The sequence below is a fragment of the Rattus norvegicus genome, chromosome 12, assembly GCF_021556685.1.
Source record: "Rattus norvegicus strain SHRSP/BbbUtx chromosome 12, alternate assembly SHRSP_T2T, whole genome shotgun sequence".
NCBI lineage: Eukaryota > Metazoa > Chordata > Mammalia > Rodentia > Muridae > Rattus > Rattus norvegicus.
Window position 1 is genome coordinate 6,897,698 of NC_141545.1, and position 18,953 is coordinate 6,916,650.

At 47.4% G+C, this 18,953-nt stretch overlaps 1 long non-coding RNA gene across 2 annotated transcripts; it reads right to left on the reverse strand.

Annotated features, from left to right (window-relative positions):
- Window positions 1–1,719: 1,719 nt before the first annotated feature.
- Window positions 1,720–17,291, reverse strand: LOC102548964 (uncharacterized). Of its 2 annotated transcripts, none has more exons than XR_015634185.1 (5): window positions 17,024–17,291; window positions 5,734–5,926; window positions 5,046–5,247; window positions 4,355–4,516; window positions 1,720–4,093 (listed from the first exon to the last, which is right to left on the reverse strand). It is a non-coding gene; the product is annotated as an uncharacterized LOC102548964 (long non-coding RNA). The 2 variants fall into 2 exon arrangements; XR_015634184.1 differs by having other exon boundaries at window positions 4,346–4,516; window positions 17,024–17,271.
- Between the last annotated feature and the right edge of the window lie 1,662 nt (window positions 17,292–18,953).

Below are 18,953 nucleotides of genomic sequence, written 5' to 3' on the forward strand. Positions count from 1 at the left end.
ATTAGAGAAAGATTGACAGTTAAGATGGACGCACGGACAACATGAAAAACGAAGCAGCTTTTACTGTTGTTGGTGCCATAATAAAATGGCTTTAATTTATCCCTGCCTGTCATTTCTTACCAACCCACCTTCACAAACACAGTGCAGATTAGTCATCTGGTCATACCTGCAGGAACCCAGCAGGTCTGAAGACACATGATGTCACCATGATTCATCCAGAGAAGGACAGGGACCGGGAAAGTGGGTGAGGGGTCTGCTCTGGGGAACCTTGAGTGGAGCAGCACCCACAGAACCTCTGTGTGTGTGTGTGTGTGTGTGTGTGTGTGTGTGTGTGTGTGTGTGTGTGTGAGAGAGAGAGAGAGAGAGAGAGAGAGAGAGAGAGAGAGAGAGATTCCCCCCCCTCCACCCCCAGCTCTGGAGAATGAACCTGAGGGAGAATGAACCTGGGGTCTTGTACCTGTCACTTGTTAAGCAAATGCTCCACTATTTACTGAGCTAAATCCCTAACCACACATTTTTTTGTTTCCCAAGCCAGGTTCTCACATCTGGGGTTGGTTTTGGACCACGTTACATAGCAGAGGAGCGTCTTGAACTTCTGACCTCCCTCTTTCTATTTCCCACGAGCTGGGATCACAGCTACAAACCACTACACCTGGTTAGTGTGGTGCTGGGGACTGAGGGTTCTTGCCTTTTAAGGAAGCACACTTTCGATGGAGCCACAAACCCAGCCCCCACAAAACATTCTTGGGGATAAAAATATCTGCCGACTCCTGTGCGTGGAAATAAAGGGGCTGGGGTTTAGAAGGATCAAGCTCTCAGTAGAGGCAGTCCCAAGTCAGATAGGGATCTTGGAACGCTAGCTCTCCTAGCAATTTTGTACCCTTTTAACCAGGGATTGTTCTTGTCTCTGAGGGGGTGGAGTCAGTAAGACCAGTGGGATCCGGCATTGGTAATACATCCTGGTCACTCGGAGCTTTAAAAAAAAAACAAAAACCAAGACCAAAAAACAGAGCAGCTTCTCTGGGGGGGGGGGGGGGGGGGGGAGTAGGATTACCCTGGAAGCTAAAACGAGAACTGGTAATTTCATCCTGGCTTCTCCGAATCTCACTCTGTAGCCCAGGCTGCCCCAAAACTCCTGGCGATCATCTGGGTCAACCTCACAAGTGCTGGGATTACAGGTGTGAGCCATCACGCCGAGCACCAACTTGAAAGCACATAGGAACCACTCCGGCGTGGGCGTCTGAATGACAGTGAGCGCCACCAGCGCGGGCATTTCAGGCTTCATCCCTAGTGGGTGGTGGTGCTTTGAGACATGCAGGAGGTGTGGCCCCCTGGAGGAAGTAAGTTACTAGAGGCGGGCATTGACAGTTTAAAGCTTCACCCCACTTCCGGTTCACAGTAACTGCTTCACACCTACAGTGAGGGTGTGAGTTTTCTGACCCCTGCTCCTGGCCTCCTGCTGCCATGCCTGTAGCTTGCTGCCTCTCCTCCTAACCAGGACAGAGTCTTACTCCTCAGGAACCAGAAGCCAGAATAAGTAAACTGTTCCCTAGGTTGCTTTTGGTCAGAGTGCTTTATCACAGCCACAGAAAAAGTATCTAACACCCATGGCGAGTGTCTTCTAGACTGTCTCGCTGTGGCCTGTGTGTCTGAATGGGAATGTTCCCTTCAAGTGTCAGGGTCCACGACTCGACGAAGAATGACACCCGGACTCAAATGGTATGCAAACACAAAGAGTGTTTTATTCTGCAGAAGTCCAGCGTGCTGGGGTCTCCCATTACCAGAATAGACACCCCCAAGTGAGCTTGCAGGCCCGATGTAAAGCACATTAGGGAATTCTGGGAAAATCCTCTATGTTAATCTGTGGGGCCCATCTCTACAGACATTCCATTGCTGGAGTGTGTGGGCTGGAAACAAGATGGGGGAGTCTGGAAACTGTTGCTGACCTTGCCTCAGGCCACGTGGCAGGGCAGCTTCTGAGGCCTGGACTTGCCTGGAATTGCCCAGTTCTTGGAAACAGAGATCTAGGTCTGGTCTCTTTAACTGCCAGTTTGAAGCCTGTCATGGAGTCAGGCTGGCTCATCCTCCTCTCTCCCCACCACCACCACTCCCCTTCAGTAATGGGTCATCTCGAATCCTTGAGATGTCTCTGAGGCCCCTGTAGTAGCAGCCCCAGTCAGTCCTGTGCTAAGGAGAGAACCTAGTAAAACACGCTTTTAATAACCCAGTTCTTTAGAGGTGCTAGCCGGTTGAAGACAGTCTCTCCGGAGTAATCAGTCACTCTGGGTACAAGCTGTACTAGATCATAAAAATCCCCAGTCGTATTTACAACCAGGCCACAAATGCATGGAGTAAGCCCCGAGATAAAAGCCCACCAAGCATTCTCTGGGGGCAGCATGTATCCTGCAACAGTAGGGGTTACAGCGAGGCTGCAAAGGTGGGAATAGGGGCAGAGGAGGCACCGGCGTGGGGCGTGGGGTGGAGGTTGGGGATACCTTATCTCCAATGCAGAGTCCCTGTCTGGTAACAAAAGGTTCTGTGTTAAATCTGGGCGAGGAGAGTTAAGAACCAGCAGTCCGGGAGTTGGGGATTTAGCTCAGTGGTAGAGCGCTTGCCTAGCAAGCGCAAGGCCCTGGGTTCGGTCCCCAGCTCCGAAAAAACAAAAACAAAAACAAAAACAAAAACAAAAACAAAAACCAGCAGTCCAGTCGGCCTTCCTGCCTGCCATTGTGAACCTGATGACAAGGTTGCATCAACCCTGGGTGTACAAGGGCTACTACTGACTGGTGCAGTAAAGCAGAAGTAGCAAGCGAGCAGGATCCGGAGCACTGGAGTCGCAGTTTCAGTGGATCAACAGGATGTGGGGTAAGGACCTTCTATCGTTCCTGTCGAGGTTCGCCTGGACGTCTCCTCTTCCGGGACCTTGGCTGCTGGATTGTCTCTGCCTGCAGGCTTAACGTGGGAGTAATGTATCCACATCCCGATCCTGGCCACCTTAACAGCCATAGGCATGGCCAGAATCACGGTGTGAGGTCCCTTCCAACAAGGTTCCAGAGTCTTCTGGCTCTGTCTCTTCAACCAGATTTAGTCACCTGGTTCAAAGCAATGGGGGTTTCGAGGAACACACTCATATGCCTGGTGGATGGTGGGCCAGAGTTGCTTCTGGATCCTATGGAGGGCTTCCAAGGATTTAAAAAAAAAAAAACTTACATTGGTCATATTCAGCTAAGATATCAGACTGGAGGTTAGGCAGCACAGGTGGGATCCTCCCATATAGGATCTAAAAAAAAGAGGGGACCTAAAATATAAGGGTTATTCCTACCCCTATATAAGGCATAAGGTGGGAGAGATGCCCAGTCCCTGCCAGTTTCAGGGTAAATTTGAGCAAGGTCTCCTTCAGGGTCCGATTCATTCTCTCTACTTGCCCTGGACTCTGGAGTCTATATGAACAATGTAATTTCCAATTGGTCCCCACAACCTGTGCTAGAGGTTGAGTTAACAGAGACGAGTGCTTGAGTGTCAGACTGGGTATGATGTCTTGTAGAAGTTTGTCACTGTGTTGGCACTCTCCTTCTTTGTCAGGTAGACTTCTTCTCATCCTATATCCATATGTTCCTGGTTTTACTTCTGTATAATCTATTTCCCAATTAGCCCCTGGCTGTTCCTCATTCTGGTTTCTGTAGGGGGCCCTTGATGGGGCCTGAGGGGTTCACAGCCTGGCAGGTGGCACAGTCCGAGATTACCTGATCAACCATGTGTCCTAAGTCAAATATTTTGTACCTTGCCCCTCACAGCCATTCCTTCCGTTTTCAGTGACCTGGTGTGAAGTTTGATGGATCTGATGGGTGAGTGGCTTAGCAAACTCCTCAGGTGGGATGGTGCAGCCTTCAGAGGCCAGCAACCGTCTGTCTCTTCTGTAAACTCCTTGGCATCTTGCCTGATGTTGTTTGTCTTCAGGAGTAAATTCTAGGACAGCGGGGAGCGCAGTGGGTGGCAAAGCTACCAGGATGTCCGCAGTGGAAGCTCAGTCTCCCTTTCGGCTTTATCAGCTAGTCTGTTCCCTCGGGCTATTTCTGATGTCTCTTTCTGATGCCTGGGGCAAAGAATTATGGCCACTTTGAGTGGAAGCCATAATGCTTCCAATAAAGCAAATATTCTTTCCTTCCTTATTTTTGTTGGCTTTTCCCTCAGCAGTCAATAATCCCATCTGCTGTTGGCGTAAACGTTGGCTATGGCTCCTTTTGCCAGTTTTAAAGCCTGGGTTTGAGCCTTTAGCTCAGCTTTCTGGGCCGAAGTTCCGCGCCCCAAAGCAGTTACCCAAATAGCAGAGTCCATCACCACTGACCTTGCATACCTGGCTCCACTCTGGAGGTAGCCGCCCCATCCGTGAAGTAGATACGATCTGCACCTGGCCAGGGTGTGTCAGCCAAGTCCGGCCTGATGCTCTGAGGGTGCCCCAGGACTATACAGAGAGCAGTCATGCTGCCATCTGAGGATGGGTCAGGTAGCAGGGAGGCTGGGTTCAGGGCAGAAGATGGGTTATATCTTATGTGAGAGGAATTCAAAAGCAGAGCCTGAAAGTGCACCCCAGTCTGGGGTTGGACAGCCATTGGCTGGGTGGATCCTGAGGGTCCCCTCAATAGCGTGGGGAGTAGGGATAACAGATTCCTGCCCCATGGTTATTTTGTCAGCACCCTTGACCAGCAGAGCAGTGGCACCTATGATCTGGACATTTTTGGGTCACCTAGCCCCGCTTCTTAGATAAATAAGCCACAGGTCTTTCCCAAGGTTCCAAAGACTGGGTGAGCCCCCCCTTTGCTCTCCTCTCTCTCTGATCCACATACAGGAGGAAAGTTTGTGAATGTCAGGGAGGGCCACAGCCAGCACCTCCAATAAGGCTCTTCCTAGAGTCTTAAAGCCATGTTTGTCTCAGGGGTACGTTCTATTTTCTCTTATTGGGCCCTGGTGGCCTCATATAATGGTTTGGCTACCTCAGTGAACCCTGGTACCCAAAGTCTACAAAACCCAGAAATTCCCATACTTGCCTTTGGGTTGATGAACTGGGATGATTTGCCCCCAGGGTATCTGACAGCATGCGTTGGCCACTCCCCCTTAGAATATGTAGCCCAGATAGGTGACCTCAAGTTGACAAAACTGGGCCTTCTTAGGAGATACTCAGTAGCCAAGTTGACTCGGCTCCTGTAACTGGTCTCATGCAGCCTCCTGGCATGTCTCCAAGTCGGGGGGCTGCAATACATACAGGAGCACAGTTATTTGGGGGTGGGCCCACCAGTACACACCCAAGTCCTCATGCAGTGGCTATTCAAAGATGGTGGGTGAGTTATTGAATCCTTGAGTTGGGCATGTCCGAGTCCCCTGAAGCCTCTCTCCAAGTCTTGCCACTCAAAGGCAAATAGGGGCTGGCTTTTGGGTGCCAGAGGCAGGCCACAAAGCCAGTCAGTGATGGAGGCTTCCAATGGATGTCAGGGGCAGCTTGGTTAACAGAAGCCATGTTCACAGCTGACTGGTGCTCTCTGGCTTCTGAGTCAAAAGCAGTGTGGGTCCTATAGGCTTCAAAAAGTCTTCTAGATGTTCCCTGGGGCTCTCATTCTTTCCCTGCGTCACCTGGCTCACCTTAGATAACTTAGTGGTCGGTCTGGTGGCCTCTTGAACACCCCCCACCCCTCAGTATCTGTCGGTAGACCTGGAGCCTGGACTTACGTTTTGACTTACCTTTAACGCAGTGTTAAAATCCCAGTCGGGTTGAGTCATAGGAAACTCTGCATCCATGTCAGCCTGGGATTGAGTGGGCAGTCCAATTTCCGGGTGGCTCGCACAATCCCCTCTCTCTCCTGGAGCAGTGGCTGACAGTCACTTCAGGTGGACTGGTGAGTCAGCACGATCGACCTGTGCGCTGATGGTCTTTCTAAAAACGGGAAGTTCTATTACTGTCAAATGACACATATGTCATGAACTGTCTCCGCTGAGCGTTTCCAGGTCCCAGAGCCTGGAGGGGTAAGGCCAGAGTGGAGTCGGCCCTCTGGGCAGTGTGGGCCGAGTGTGGGGTGGACTCCAAGTGGAGTCCGGAGTCAAGGGCTGCTCCTCCTTCTGCCTGTGCGGTGGGAAAAGCAGGAATATAAGGAGGGGACAGAGATCCTCCTCCAGGAGCAGAAAGGGGGAGCCCAAGCTGACCTGCCTTTAGAGAAAGAAGGGTGGCCCTGGGCCTCATAAACTAAACCTTGACCCTGAAAATGATGGGAGATGGAAAGTCCCCTCCTCAGGCCATCATACTTTTGAGGTGAGCCATTCAATCCTGCAAAAGATGCTTAGGTTGTGGGACAGGACCAGGACCACTGGACTGTTTGTTTTGTGCCTGTCCCATCCTAGGAATCAAAGAAAAATTTGTATGAGAGAACAAAAAGCACAAACAGAATACACAGAGAGAGACAGACACAGAAGGGCATTCCTGGGAAAACAAAACCAAAACCAGATGGCTGTCTCAGACCGGTCCTCCTCCCTGCACATGGGAGACCCATAGACCCACACGCAGTTCAGAATTCAGATGAGAACTAGCCGGTTCTCCAGCTTCTGGTATAGGGAGTCGGGAGTGCCCTCTGTTGCCCCTGGTTGGGTGGCAAATACATGTCAGCTTTGTCCCTCTCCAGATTAAACCCAAAACAGAAACACAGAGATGGACAAAACAAAAGACAGCCGTGTGCCCAGACTTACTGATTAGAAAAACACTCTGCTTATTTGGATCAAGGGGTCTCTAGCGAATTATTGACAAGAGCCCCCAAAAGTAAGGGTCCATGATTTGCTGAAGAATGACACCCTGGACTCAAATAGTATGTAAACACAAAGAGTGTTTTATTCTGCAGAAGTCCAGCATGCTGGGGTCTCCCCATTGCCAGAATAGAGAGACACCCAAGTGAGCTTACAGACCCAATTTAAAGCACATTAGGGGATTCCAAGATAGACGACCTCTGTGTTAACCTGTTGGGGTTAACGTTCATTATTGGGGTGTGGGGGCTGGGAACTTGCTGGGGAGGTCTGGAAACTGCTGCTGACCCATTGTCCTTGCCTCAGGCCAGCTGGTGGGGCAGCTTCTGAGGCCTGGACTTGCCTGGACTTGCCCAGTTCTTGGATACAGATCTAGGTCTGGTCTCCTTAACTGCCAGTTTGAAGTCTGTCATGGAGTCAGCCTGACCTCACCCCTCACACCAGCACCTCTCTCTTTCCTCCAACCCCTGGATGTGCTTAGGTGTGGAATTGGACAGATAGCACTCACTGTGGTATTTCATGCTTGAAGCACTTTCTCCCTTTGGATTCTTTGGTTAGGCGTTCGCAATCATCGATGACTGGTTTCCTGTGTGCCAGAGGTTGTTTCTGTCTTTGAGGACTTCAGTGAACAGACCTTACTCACTACACAAAACGTCCTCTGTCCCTTTGGGCCTCCTGCTCATCCGGAAACCTCACAGAACACCCTATTGGGAATTCGGTGATTGACTTCTTTTTCCCCATTAGATAAAGTTGTCCAAAGCAAGACTTTTTTTTTTTAATCTTATTAACGTTATTCCTTAGGAGGTTTACTAATTACTTAATAGACATATCTTACACACATGAATGCTGAGTGAGTAGGACAGAGAAGTATATTACATATATGTGGCTCTTTTAATTATAGCTCAGATAGCTGCTTTCTTCTCCGCTCCCCCCAATTACCTCGGGCCTAGAGGAATTCTCACGCACGTTTTGGCTGGTAATGGTGTTCATGGAGAATACCCCCAGGCTGTTAAAAATCTGGATTGTCTGTCTCAGTCATTTGAAGATGATCATTTTGGGTTATTCATTTCATTTTAACAGGCCATCATGGGCTATAATTTTCCAAGAATTAAAATATAATAAAAATCACTGTAATAACACACACACGCGCGCACCATTAATTAGTTCATTCAACAATAATTAACACACATTTATTGTGTGCAAGATAATAGAGTTATCAAACAGAACGTCCTATCCTAGATATATCTGAAAAGCTTTGGCCACCAGTGGTGCTAGATTTTGCTGTAAATTTTACATATAGTGTGATGATCCTTAGTTATCTTCTTAGTAGACATTCAGGAAAATATGGTTCTTTAGGAGAGTGAAGCTATGTGGGGCTGGAGAGCTGGTTCGCTGGGACTGTTGTTACAGAGGACCGCCTTTAATTCCCAGTGCCCACACAGTGGTTCACTACTGCCTGTACCACACCTACCACCCTACCCTAACTGCCTCTTTCTGGAGGATATGAATGACCTCTGGTTTTCAGGGGCACCAGATGTCTGCTTGGCACACAAACATATACACAGGCAAAACACCCATAAAATGAGATGAATAATAAAACACTCTTGCGCTGGATAGCTCCTTGTCAACCTGACACAGAGTAGAGCCTTCTGAGGAATGGGAACCTCAACTGAGAAAATCAGTAGGCAAGTCACTGGCCACTGTAGGCCCTGAGTAGGTTGCCTAAGAACATAAGTTGAAGAAGCCAGAGGGACCAAGTCAGTAAGCAGCAGTCTTCAGTGGCCTCCAGGTTCCTGGTGAGTTCTTGCCCTGACTTCTTTTAGTAATGGAGTGTGTCTAGGACATGTAAGCAAGAAAACTCTTTCCTCTGCAAGTTGCTTAGAAAGTAAACCGGGAGCACCGTGTGTTAGGCGTAATTACTTTTAAACCACCTGTGAAGTAACCATCTACAAACCAGATCCATTTCTTGGATGATCTGTAGGGCACTGGTTGCCTGGTCTACCAGCTCCTTTAGTCTCTGTTTCCCAACCTTGACTTTATCACTTTGATGTTCTAATCGCCTCTCAGTAGGTCACGCTTATATTTTTGAAGTCTGTCGGAAAAGAAACAGATATTTAACGTGGCCAATGAAAGGAAAATTATACAGATTCAAGGTTTAAAAATATGAAGTTAAAAGAATAAGTTTCAAAATTCACAGACTCAGGGCTAAACACTGTGAAAAGCAAGTCCAGGCAGCCCCACCCTGCCACTAGGACTAACAGACCATAAAGATAAAGAAAAGGAATGCAGGAACCAGCCCGAGTTATCAGGACTGACCCAAACCATCTGACAGAAGGGCACCTCCCCCAGCTTACTCAGAGTCACGCCTTAACCAGATGTCCTTCAAACCCTGATACGCCCCTAGCTTCTAAAATCCTGTACGCTCCAGTCAATACGTACTCTCTTGCTGTGCTGTAATCTCACTGCCATGTTTAAATGAGCCAATCACTTATAGCTGCGCCAGAAATTAGCCAATTGTGTGTAACCGCACCAAACCCCCTAGCCTTCCCTATATAAAGCCCTGACTTTTGAGCTTCAGGGTTGACACCTCTGTCTCCTGCGCATGATACGTGTCGACCTGGAGATCCCCATAATAGATCTCTGTAATAAACCTCGCCTTTGCTTATTACATCCAAAATGGTCTCTCTGTGTCTGGGGTCCGCGATTTCCCGTGACTTTAGAAAGGGTCTCTCTTCGGGGATCTTTCATCTGGGGGCTCATCCGGGATCGGTGTTTCCTGGGGCGCACCATCCTGAGACTTGAGCTAGGTTCTTTCAGCCATCTGTTATCATACAGGGTTGATTCATGAATCCCCGTTAGTTTTTTAGTATCTCCTAACGAAGTTAATCTAACCTAGACACGAAATCTCCATTTCTATTCTATTCTAAATTCCATTTTGTAGAACTCCAGTGTTGGCTTAAGCCTCAGATTCAGGATGAGAGATAACGATAACGAAGGTTTGAAGAGCCTCATCTCACAAACAAAGCAGGACATTTCAAGACATGCCTGTGTTCTGCTTCCCATGCATAGGAGGACATTCTATTTTATACTCAGCTGCCGCATAAACATGGAACAATAGCAGCCATCCAACGGAGGCCATGTGTATGTGTCTTTTGTATACAGTGACCCTATTGGCTTCTTTCAAGTAAGGACAGGCTCCATCAGACACAGGCCCAGAGGCTTCTTTGTGTGTGTGTATGCGTGTGAGTATATGTGCACATGTATGTATCTGTATGTGTGAGTGTATGTGTGCACATGTGTGCATGTGTGTGTGTGTGTGTGTGTGTGCTTGCAACACACACATTTACCCTCAGCTAATGCTGAGGCAGCTTCTCCTCAGTTTCATATTCTCAGTGCCCTTCTGGAATAATTTCCCACTCCTGGGTGAGCCCCTTCAGAAAGAGGAAGAAAAGTTAAAGTGCCTATTTTTTAAAAAAATATCTTAATTTTTCAAAAATTGTGGCAAAGTACAGTTTATGTGGAAAGTTTAAGGCGCGATTATAAAACTTCGTCTCTTGTTCGTGGACACCAGGATCATCTTTTTCACGACGCCTCTGTTCACTGCTGGGATGAGTATGGTGGTTTGAGTGAGAGTGTCTCATGTTTGAACACTTGGTCCCCAGTAGGTAGCTCTCTGTGGGGAGGTTACAGAACCTTTAGGGTGCAGAGCCTTGCTAGAGCCTGGGACAGGCTTCTCGGGAATATGGCTTCCCCCCAGCTCCTGTTTGATCTGCCTGCTTCCTGTGTATGGATAAAATGTGATCAGTTAGCTTCCTGTCGTTGCTACCATGCCTTCTGCAACAGTTTTCGACTCTAACACTTTGGAACTATAAACTGCAATAAACCCTCTCTCCCTTAGGCTCGTGTTTGGTCACTGTGTTTTATCACAGCTACAGAAAAATAACTAACGGAGCAGGCTTCCTAAAAATGTATGCAGTGCTGGATTTTTGTCTTTGCAGAGCATCGTGAGTTCTCCGAGCCAGGAGTCCGCACGTGAGTGCCAGGAACTGAGTAGTAACACGTGTTCGTCACATCCTGTTCTTGGGGGTGTCCTATTCCCATTTTTCCTATGAGAAAGTGGGGTCTTTTACATGTTAGGAACATATGGAAGGTTCAGTACAGGAAGCTAAGGAGATGGGCACTGCAGAGGGCTGCTCCTGCACTCTTGCTGTGGGCTACCTTCACGGCCCAGCAACCTCCTTGATTCAATAGCGATTGCTCAAAGGAGGATGGTCTAGGGAAGACGGCCAACTGATTTACAAGGAGAGGAGGTACAGCCTCGGGCTTTGAGAGCTACACAAAACCTCAACCATTTCTAAGAGTGGTTGTAAGCAGCAGATTTACAAGGCAAAGAAAGTACCAGCCTGGTAACAAGCAAACAAACAAAACATGAGACACTTCACCAAGAGAAGATGGGAAAGCAAATCGTACAATGCACACACACAGAGGCTTAACTCCCAGGCATGGAGGCTTCGAGGTACGGAGGTGCCTGGCAATGCGTGCGTGTTAGCATCCATTGGCTACTTGGATGTTCCTCTCTAGCTGCCTTGAGGTTCTCCCAGCGATTTTCTCTTTGGATTTGTGATTTGTGATGACGCCTGGTGGGCCAGTACAACAGAGCCTTCCTTACACCAGCAGCAGTGTGACGTGAATGGCTGTGAGTCAGCAGCAGCCATCGTGCACGGGGACCGACCCAGGTCTCACAAGCTTGCCTTGAGGCAGGCCAATGCTTCCTTGGGTGGAAGACAGGCCAGGGCCTGGGTGGTGATTTCAGCAGCAGGCACAGAAATCACAAGAAAAGGTCAGAGGCAACAATAGTAAAACACTTTGTGAAAGCACATGTGCCCTGTTTGCATTTCAAGTTGTCGGAGAGATGACTCAGTGTTGAAGACCGGACACTACTCTTCCAGGGGACACGGGTTCATTTCCTACCACAAAAAAACATCGCATTTCCTGTTTGTTTTTTTTTTTTTTTCTTTTCTTTTTTTTTCCGGAGCTGGGGACTGAAGCCAGGGTCTTGCGCTTGCTGGGCAAGCGCTCTACCACTGAGCTAAATCCCCAACCCGCATTTCCTGTTTCTTAAAGGAAGAACTTTAAACTCATTTCTGTGGTCACCCTTACAAGATTGGACGTCTCAATATATCATCATGGAAGAGGGAGGGATTGTGAGGCCCGCCTTCGTGTGGGTGTTGACAGTTAATGGTGACCAGGGGAAGGAGTATCACTGTCTTCAGTGTTCTAACTGTTGATGTGTTGCCCAGGCTCCTGTCAATAGCCTGTATTTATGCAAGTGACCCTGATGAAACTCAGTGGGAGGGGCAGGGACACACATACACACACACAGACACACACACACACACACACACACACACACAGAGAGAGAGAGAGAGAGAGAGAGAGAGAGAGAGGACACAGAAACAAATTTATACACAGACCAGCACACACATACATATACACACACAAACAAGCTCATACACACAGAGAAGAACATATACATAGAAGTACATACACGTGGACAGGCAAACAAATGCACACACACACATACACACATACACACATACACACACACACACATACACACCATGGAAAAGAGGGAAGTTGTTAAGAAGGCTTCATTCAGCACAGAAGGGAATAAGAAAAGGTCACAGGTATGTGCACAAATGTGTGTGTCTTTAAAAATGAATAAAATTGAGGGGTTGGGGTTTTAGCTCAGTGGTAGAGCACTTGCCTAGCAAGTGCAAGGCCCTGGGTTCCATCCCCAGCTCCGAAAAAAAGAAAAAGGAAAAAAAATGAATAAAATTTATTATGTACAATTATGAAAACTATCAAAGAATAAAATAATAATACTAGGGGCTGGGGATTTAGCTCAGTGGTAGAGCGCTTACCTAGGAAGCGCAAGGCCCTGGGTTCGGTTCCCAGCTCCGAAAAAAAAGAACCAAAAAAAAAAAAAAATAATAATAATACTAAAGGGGACTTTGTTTTCCTTTTTGTTAGGTCCTTCAGGTTATAAGCCCAATTCCCTTCCCAGGAGAAAATTTCACTACTAGAAGAAATAGAAATGCACCCTGAGTCTTCTTGTCCAAATGAGAGCTGCAGAAGACGGTGGGCAGTCTCCTTAGGGCTGGCCTTAAAGCATATCACAGACCAAAGGGATTACACAGCAGACTACGTTGGCAACCCCTCAGGCCTCTGCTTTTTGGCACCTGCCAAAGCTGCACTTGAGGTTGGGAGACGCTAAAGCTGGGGTGTGTTTTCTCTCCTCTTCCTCAGTCACAGCTCTCGCACTGAGTGTTGGCGCACATCAGTTCCGCCAGACTTGGCGGCACACGCCTTTACTTCCAGCTCTTCAGAGACAGAGGCGGGCAGATCTCTGTGGGTTGGAGGCCACCCTGGCCTACTGTTGGGATCGGTGGTAATGTTTTGTCTTATCCCAAAAGCCATGTTTCCAGAGCTGAGGGTCCTTGTTCCCACTTGGCTTTGATTGATAGTAAAGAATTGCCATACAGCCAATGGCTGGGCAGAAAGATGGAGGTGGGTCTTTTAGATTGTGTGGGTGGGGTCAGGGAGAGAGAGGAGAGACAGAGACAGAGACTTGGAGGGAGAAGGATCCGATGTAGGAGCTGCAGGCAGGAAATCAACCAGCCTTGTAAAAATTCCTGAACATGCCCCTAACAGCCACTCTCCCGGTTGGGTCTCGGGTAGCGGAGATGAAATATTGACTTAGCAAGTTGACTCAGGGAAGTCGGCGGGGAGAATGTGTGCTAGCTGTCGGGGTTGGAGGGGTGGGGGGAGATTAGAAATCGCCAGTCACTGAGCTAATCAAGGCATATCAAAATTAGATGGCGTATGTGTGTTTTTCATTTGTGAACCTAGAGAGTTTTTGGGTGGGTGCACAAGTATAACCTGCCGGGAGCCAAAGTGGTTTAACTAATTCACCAATACAGTCTATATAAAGAGTTCTGGGCTGCATACTGAGCCCGTCTATCTCAAAAGTAAAACAAGAAAAAAAAAATGCTAGTGAATGGATTGAAGTTGGTCTTCTCTGAAACTGATATTAACAGCCTAGGAGTTAGCTCAAGAGAGAGAAGAAAGCCAAGATTACCGGAGAGAGGGTAACAGGTTTGATCCTTCCCGAGGCTACATTTTGAATAAGCTAACATATATGAAAGAGAATCCAGGGAAAGGGGAATTATGAAGAAGTGACTGTTGAACCAAAAGAGTAAGAGGACGTCTCCAACGTTAAGGACAATCTCAATGTGCAGAGTCGAATAGTTCATTAAGTTCCAAGCAGAAAGAATGAAACTCATTGTACAGTCACCGGTGCTCTTTGGGGGAAACTTTGTAAACCTTAAGAATAAAAAGAAGGGCTGGAGAGATGGCTCAGCGGTTAAGAGCACCGACTGCTCTTCCAGAGATCCTGAGTTCAAGTCCCAGCAACCACATGGCAGCCCACAACTATCTGTAACTCCAAGATTTGATACCCTCACACTCAGACATACATGCAGGCAAAACACCAACGCACATGAATTAAATAAATATTTAAAAAAAAAGAATAAAAAGAAAACATGACAAACTTCCAGACAGAAACAGCCACAGTGAGCAGCAGACTCAGGGGATGTGTGATGTGCGACGCCTTAAGTGTAATTCTATGTGTGGCTCCCCTGTAGATACTGAAGACGCCATTCACCTCTCTGGATAGAGGAATGGATGGGATTCAGAGATACAGCGCCAGGCACATGAGATTAAAAGATGAAATCTGCAACCGAAGAGCAGCAGCAGCACACATAACCCTAGCAGTCGGGAAGTAGAGGCTGAGGGTCAGGAGTTCAAGGTCACCCTCAGTCGTTAAAGTGAGTTCAGGGCTAGCCTGGTCTACAAGAGACTCTGTCTCAGCCTTTTCCCCCATTCCTTAAAAAAACGAAAAAAATTAGAAACACGTAGCAGTATAATGTCCTAAGAATATGTATGATATTCATATCAGCATTGTTCACAGCTGAAATTCTGAAGCGAGTCCCCATAGGGAAATAACTTAATCCATTTTCGTCACATAGATCCTTCAGCCATTAAAAAAATTAATCACAGCCAAGCCAATCAGTCAGGAATCATTCGGAGCATCGCTGAGTGGGAGCCTAGTTGTGGAGATGCTACTACTGCACGTGAAATTAGGGTTGGGTGGACCACGGCGCCAAAACGAAGAACAGCGATGGACTCGGCTCGTGGGGGAAGCGGAGCGCAGTCTTCATTCGCAGCCATATTACAGATCTACAGCTCTGATTACAGAATACACGGGGTATAAGATACCAGTCTGCAGGATTCCCTTTTTTCTTAGTGAACAAAAGAGCGGGTTTTTATGTGTTACTCACTGAACTTCTTTCCAGAAGATAAATAGGAGAGAGTTTTCCACCATAACTCCGAAGACATCCTCCTGTTTTCAAGGACTGCCTGGTAAGTGCGTTGCCCTGGCTGATGACAGTTCAGCAAATCTCCTCCAATTGCCTCTATCTAAACAGTGCTAATAAGTCATGGAGTATGTCCACATATCCATGGTTTTATACATATGTGTGCTGCTGAGATGTGTAAGGGTTTTTGTTTTTGTTTTTGTTTTTTTTTTTTTTTTGCCACCAAATCTGATGACCTCAGTTCAGTGCCCAGGACCCACAGGTTAAAAAGGAGACAATTGACTCCCACAGGTTGTCCTCTGACCTCCACACACATAACGTGGCGTGAGTGCCACCTCCACAAAATAAATAAGTAAATGAAGTAAGTAAGTTAAAAACTGGGGACTGGAGACATGGATCAGCAGTTCAAAGGACTTGTTGCTTTTGCAGAGAACTGAGATTCAATTCCCAGCGCCCTCATGGTCTTTCACAACCATCTATGACTCCAGTTCTAGGGGATTCTGAGACACCAGACCTGAAGGTGGTAGGTAAACAGGCATATATGCAGACGGAACACTCATACACATAAAATAGGCCTAATATATATTTGTTAAAGTGTATTTGTTTATGATATGAGATAGATTGCAGGTGTTTTAGAACAGTACAACAAGAATGAGATGTTGGAAGGAAAGAAGGAAAGAAGGGAGACAGAAGATAGAGAAAGGAGGTGTGGAAGGTGACTCTGAAATGTCTCTCAGAGGTTTGTGTTTCGAATGCTCGTCCCCTGGCTGGTGCCCTGTTAGGAGGCTGTGGAACTGAGGTGGGATGTAGCTGGCTGAGTAGGTCACCTGGCTCTGGCTTCACTCACTGCTTGTTCAAGTGCTGTCCTGTGCACAGTCTCCACCATATTCTCCTGCTGTCATGGTCTTTACCAGACTCCAGTACTCACAGTGAGTGTCCTGTTGGGGGTTTCTATTGCTGCGGTGAAACATCATGACCAATGTAATTTGGGGAAGAAAGTTTATTTGGTTTACATATCCCAAGTCACAGACCATTGAGGGAAGTCAGGACAGGAACTCAAATAGGGCAGGAACCTGGAGGGAGGAGCTGACGCGGAGGCCATGGAGGGGTGCTGCTTACTGGCTTGTTCTTTGTGGCTCGCTCACCTTGCTCTCTTATAGAACCCAGGACCGCCAGCCTGGGGAGGCCCCACCTATACCAGCATCATGAATTAAGAAAATGTCCTACAGGTTTGTCTGCTTCCAGCCTGATCTTGTGGAAGTATTTTCTTTATTGAGGTCCCTCTTCCCCTTCTCTTGTGTGACTATAGCCTGTGTCCTGTTGAAATAAAAGTAGCTAGCACAGTTTTGGGCAAAAAAACCCTCTGAAACCAGGAGCCAGAATAAATCTGTCCTCCCTTGAATCCTCTGTCAGGTATTCTGTCACAGTAAAAACAAAATACTTAGAAAAGGGCTAAGGTGTGGGTGGGGAGGTGGGGGAGAAAGACACAGGTATTGTATACAAGTTTTCTCTGGATCCTGCAGGGAAGCACCTTAATCAGGCAGGTAAACAACTCAAGTAGCTTCAGGAGGTCCCTGAGACTGACCAGATACAGTAAGTCCCTCCCTGTCAAAGTATGCAATAAAACCTGAGAGTCCCTCTAAGACTAGAGAAATAGAACTGTCAAAAAGACTCCTAGACTAGCCAAGACACAAAGAAGACTGAGACAAACAAAGTTGCAAAAAGACTCTGAGACCAGACCAGCTACAAGGAAGGAGCAGAAACCAGCTGAGCTGCTTGGAAGAGGTTTAGACCAATTGAGGTACCTGGAGAGATGACTCTTGGACCTGTAGAGCTGCCTGCAGGCTGTGCCGTGTGCTCCAGGTTCCCAGCTTTTGTGAGCCCACGCTCAGGGCTCAGGAGGACCTTGGGGATGCCATCTGAGTCATTTCTGCTCCTGTAACTAACCTCTTACCCATAAACCCCAGTACAACTTATTGCTTCACCAAGTTGGTCTTTGACAGTGGCTGTACTGTGGTCTGTCATGGGCTCTCTGGGCTGAGTAGACGGCATGTGTTTGCATTTTCTTCAGGAAACGTTTTGTCACACAACAGCAGGGGAGAACAGAGGTGGGGGTGGGGGAGTGTGGAGAAAGGGAGGAAGAGAGAGAGAGATAGGGAGAGACAAGGGAGGTAGAGAGGAAAGAGAGGGAGGGGGAGAGAGAGAGAGAGGGAGGGAGATAGGGTGGGAGGGAAACAAATTCTTGGAAAAGCCAGCACAAGTGCTGTGACCTTCATGTACGTTCTCTTCTTGGAATATAAAAAATAAAATAAAACTCTAGCTGTCTCGGGCAAGCTTTCCCTTCCATTGTTCCTGTAGCTGTTACTCACCTGTCAGCAATTATTTCCCACTCAGCCTGCTGGGATAGTCACCCCCCCCCCATTTTCCCAACCTATTAAGTAAACAGGAGCTGTGAGCTTCTTTAGAGCGTTTGTCAGGCTGTGTTCCTGTCAGGGAAAGAGAGAGAGCATTAGATGGCCATTTTGCTGAACTTGGCAGTTTAATGTAACGGCAAGCTGTTTTACCACCTCTGTATTTTAAAATATTTTAATTCCCTGAAAAAAAAAAAAAACCAAACAACAAAAAAGCGATATTACGTAGCTACAATTTTCTCAGCTCCTCCAGGCTTGACCCAGTAGGAGCAACAGGAATCTATCTATGCCTTCTGAAATAGTGGGACCAAGTCTTTGAAACTCCAGTGAGTCCTGCTCCCACTTGGGGATGACAAAGGGCCTGTGGTGGAGCTGGCCTCCTCCTGTGGGCTGCTTCAAACAATTTTCTAGCTACCTTTTGTCCTCTGACTTTTCCCTTGTGAGGTCATTTTCTCCTCACAATGCCCACCTCCGTTTTCATTAATAAAAGTCTCAGGAGGGGCAGGAGAGATGGCTCAGTGGCTAAGACTTCACTGCTACTGCAGAGAGCCCTAGCTTGATTCCTAGCACATGCACACACACCTGTAACTCAGGTTCAGGGACTCTGGTGCCCCCTTTTGGCCTCTGAGGGCACTGCATGCATGCGGTACATAAACACTCCGGCAAACCTTCATATACATAAAATAAAAATAATATTTTTTCCAAAAAATGTCTTTCTTTATTGATAAATCACTTCTTTATTGATAATTTATCTCTATTGATAAATGCACAAGTACTTCCTCTGAATGACTCCTTTCAAGATAAACTTGTCGGATTGGTCTTGGAATTCACCCCATTTGCTTCCTGAGAGCATCTTTGAGAACAGATCTTTTATAGCTTGTTCTTTAAAAAGAACACACACACACGAGCACACACACACACGTATACATGCATGTACACACAAACACACGCGTACACACGTGTACACACACTACACACGCAAACACGCATGTGTACACAAGCACACCTGCACACACATGCACACACATGTGCACATACATGCATGCACACACAGAGGCACGCACGCACGCATGCATGCATGCACACATGTACACCCCAGATTTTGTGAGGCTTCTGGCTGCTCAGAAACTATACTTTAGCACGCTGCCAAGAACAGCTCTGCTCCTGCAGAGGTGGGTGATTATGGGAAAGTAATTTTTAGAATGGCCACATTAAACAATAATGAGGGAAGGCTCCCTGGGGGAATTTTGCGGCTTTGCGTGACCTTCCTTAATATAAATTTCAGAGGTGTCGATGCACCAATCAGAACAGCCATCATGACTTT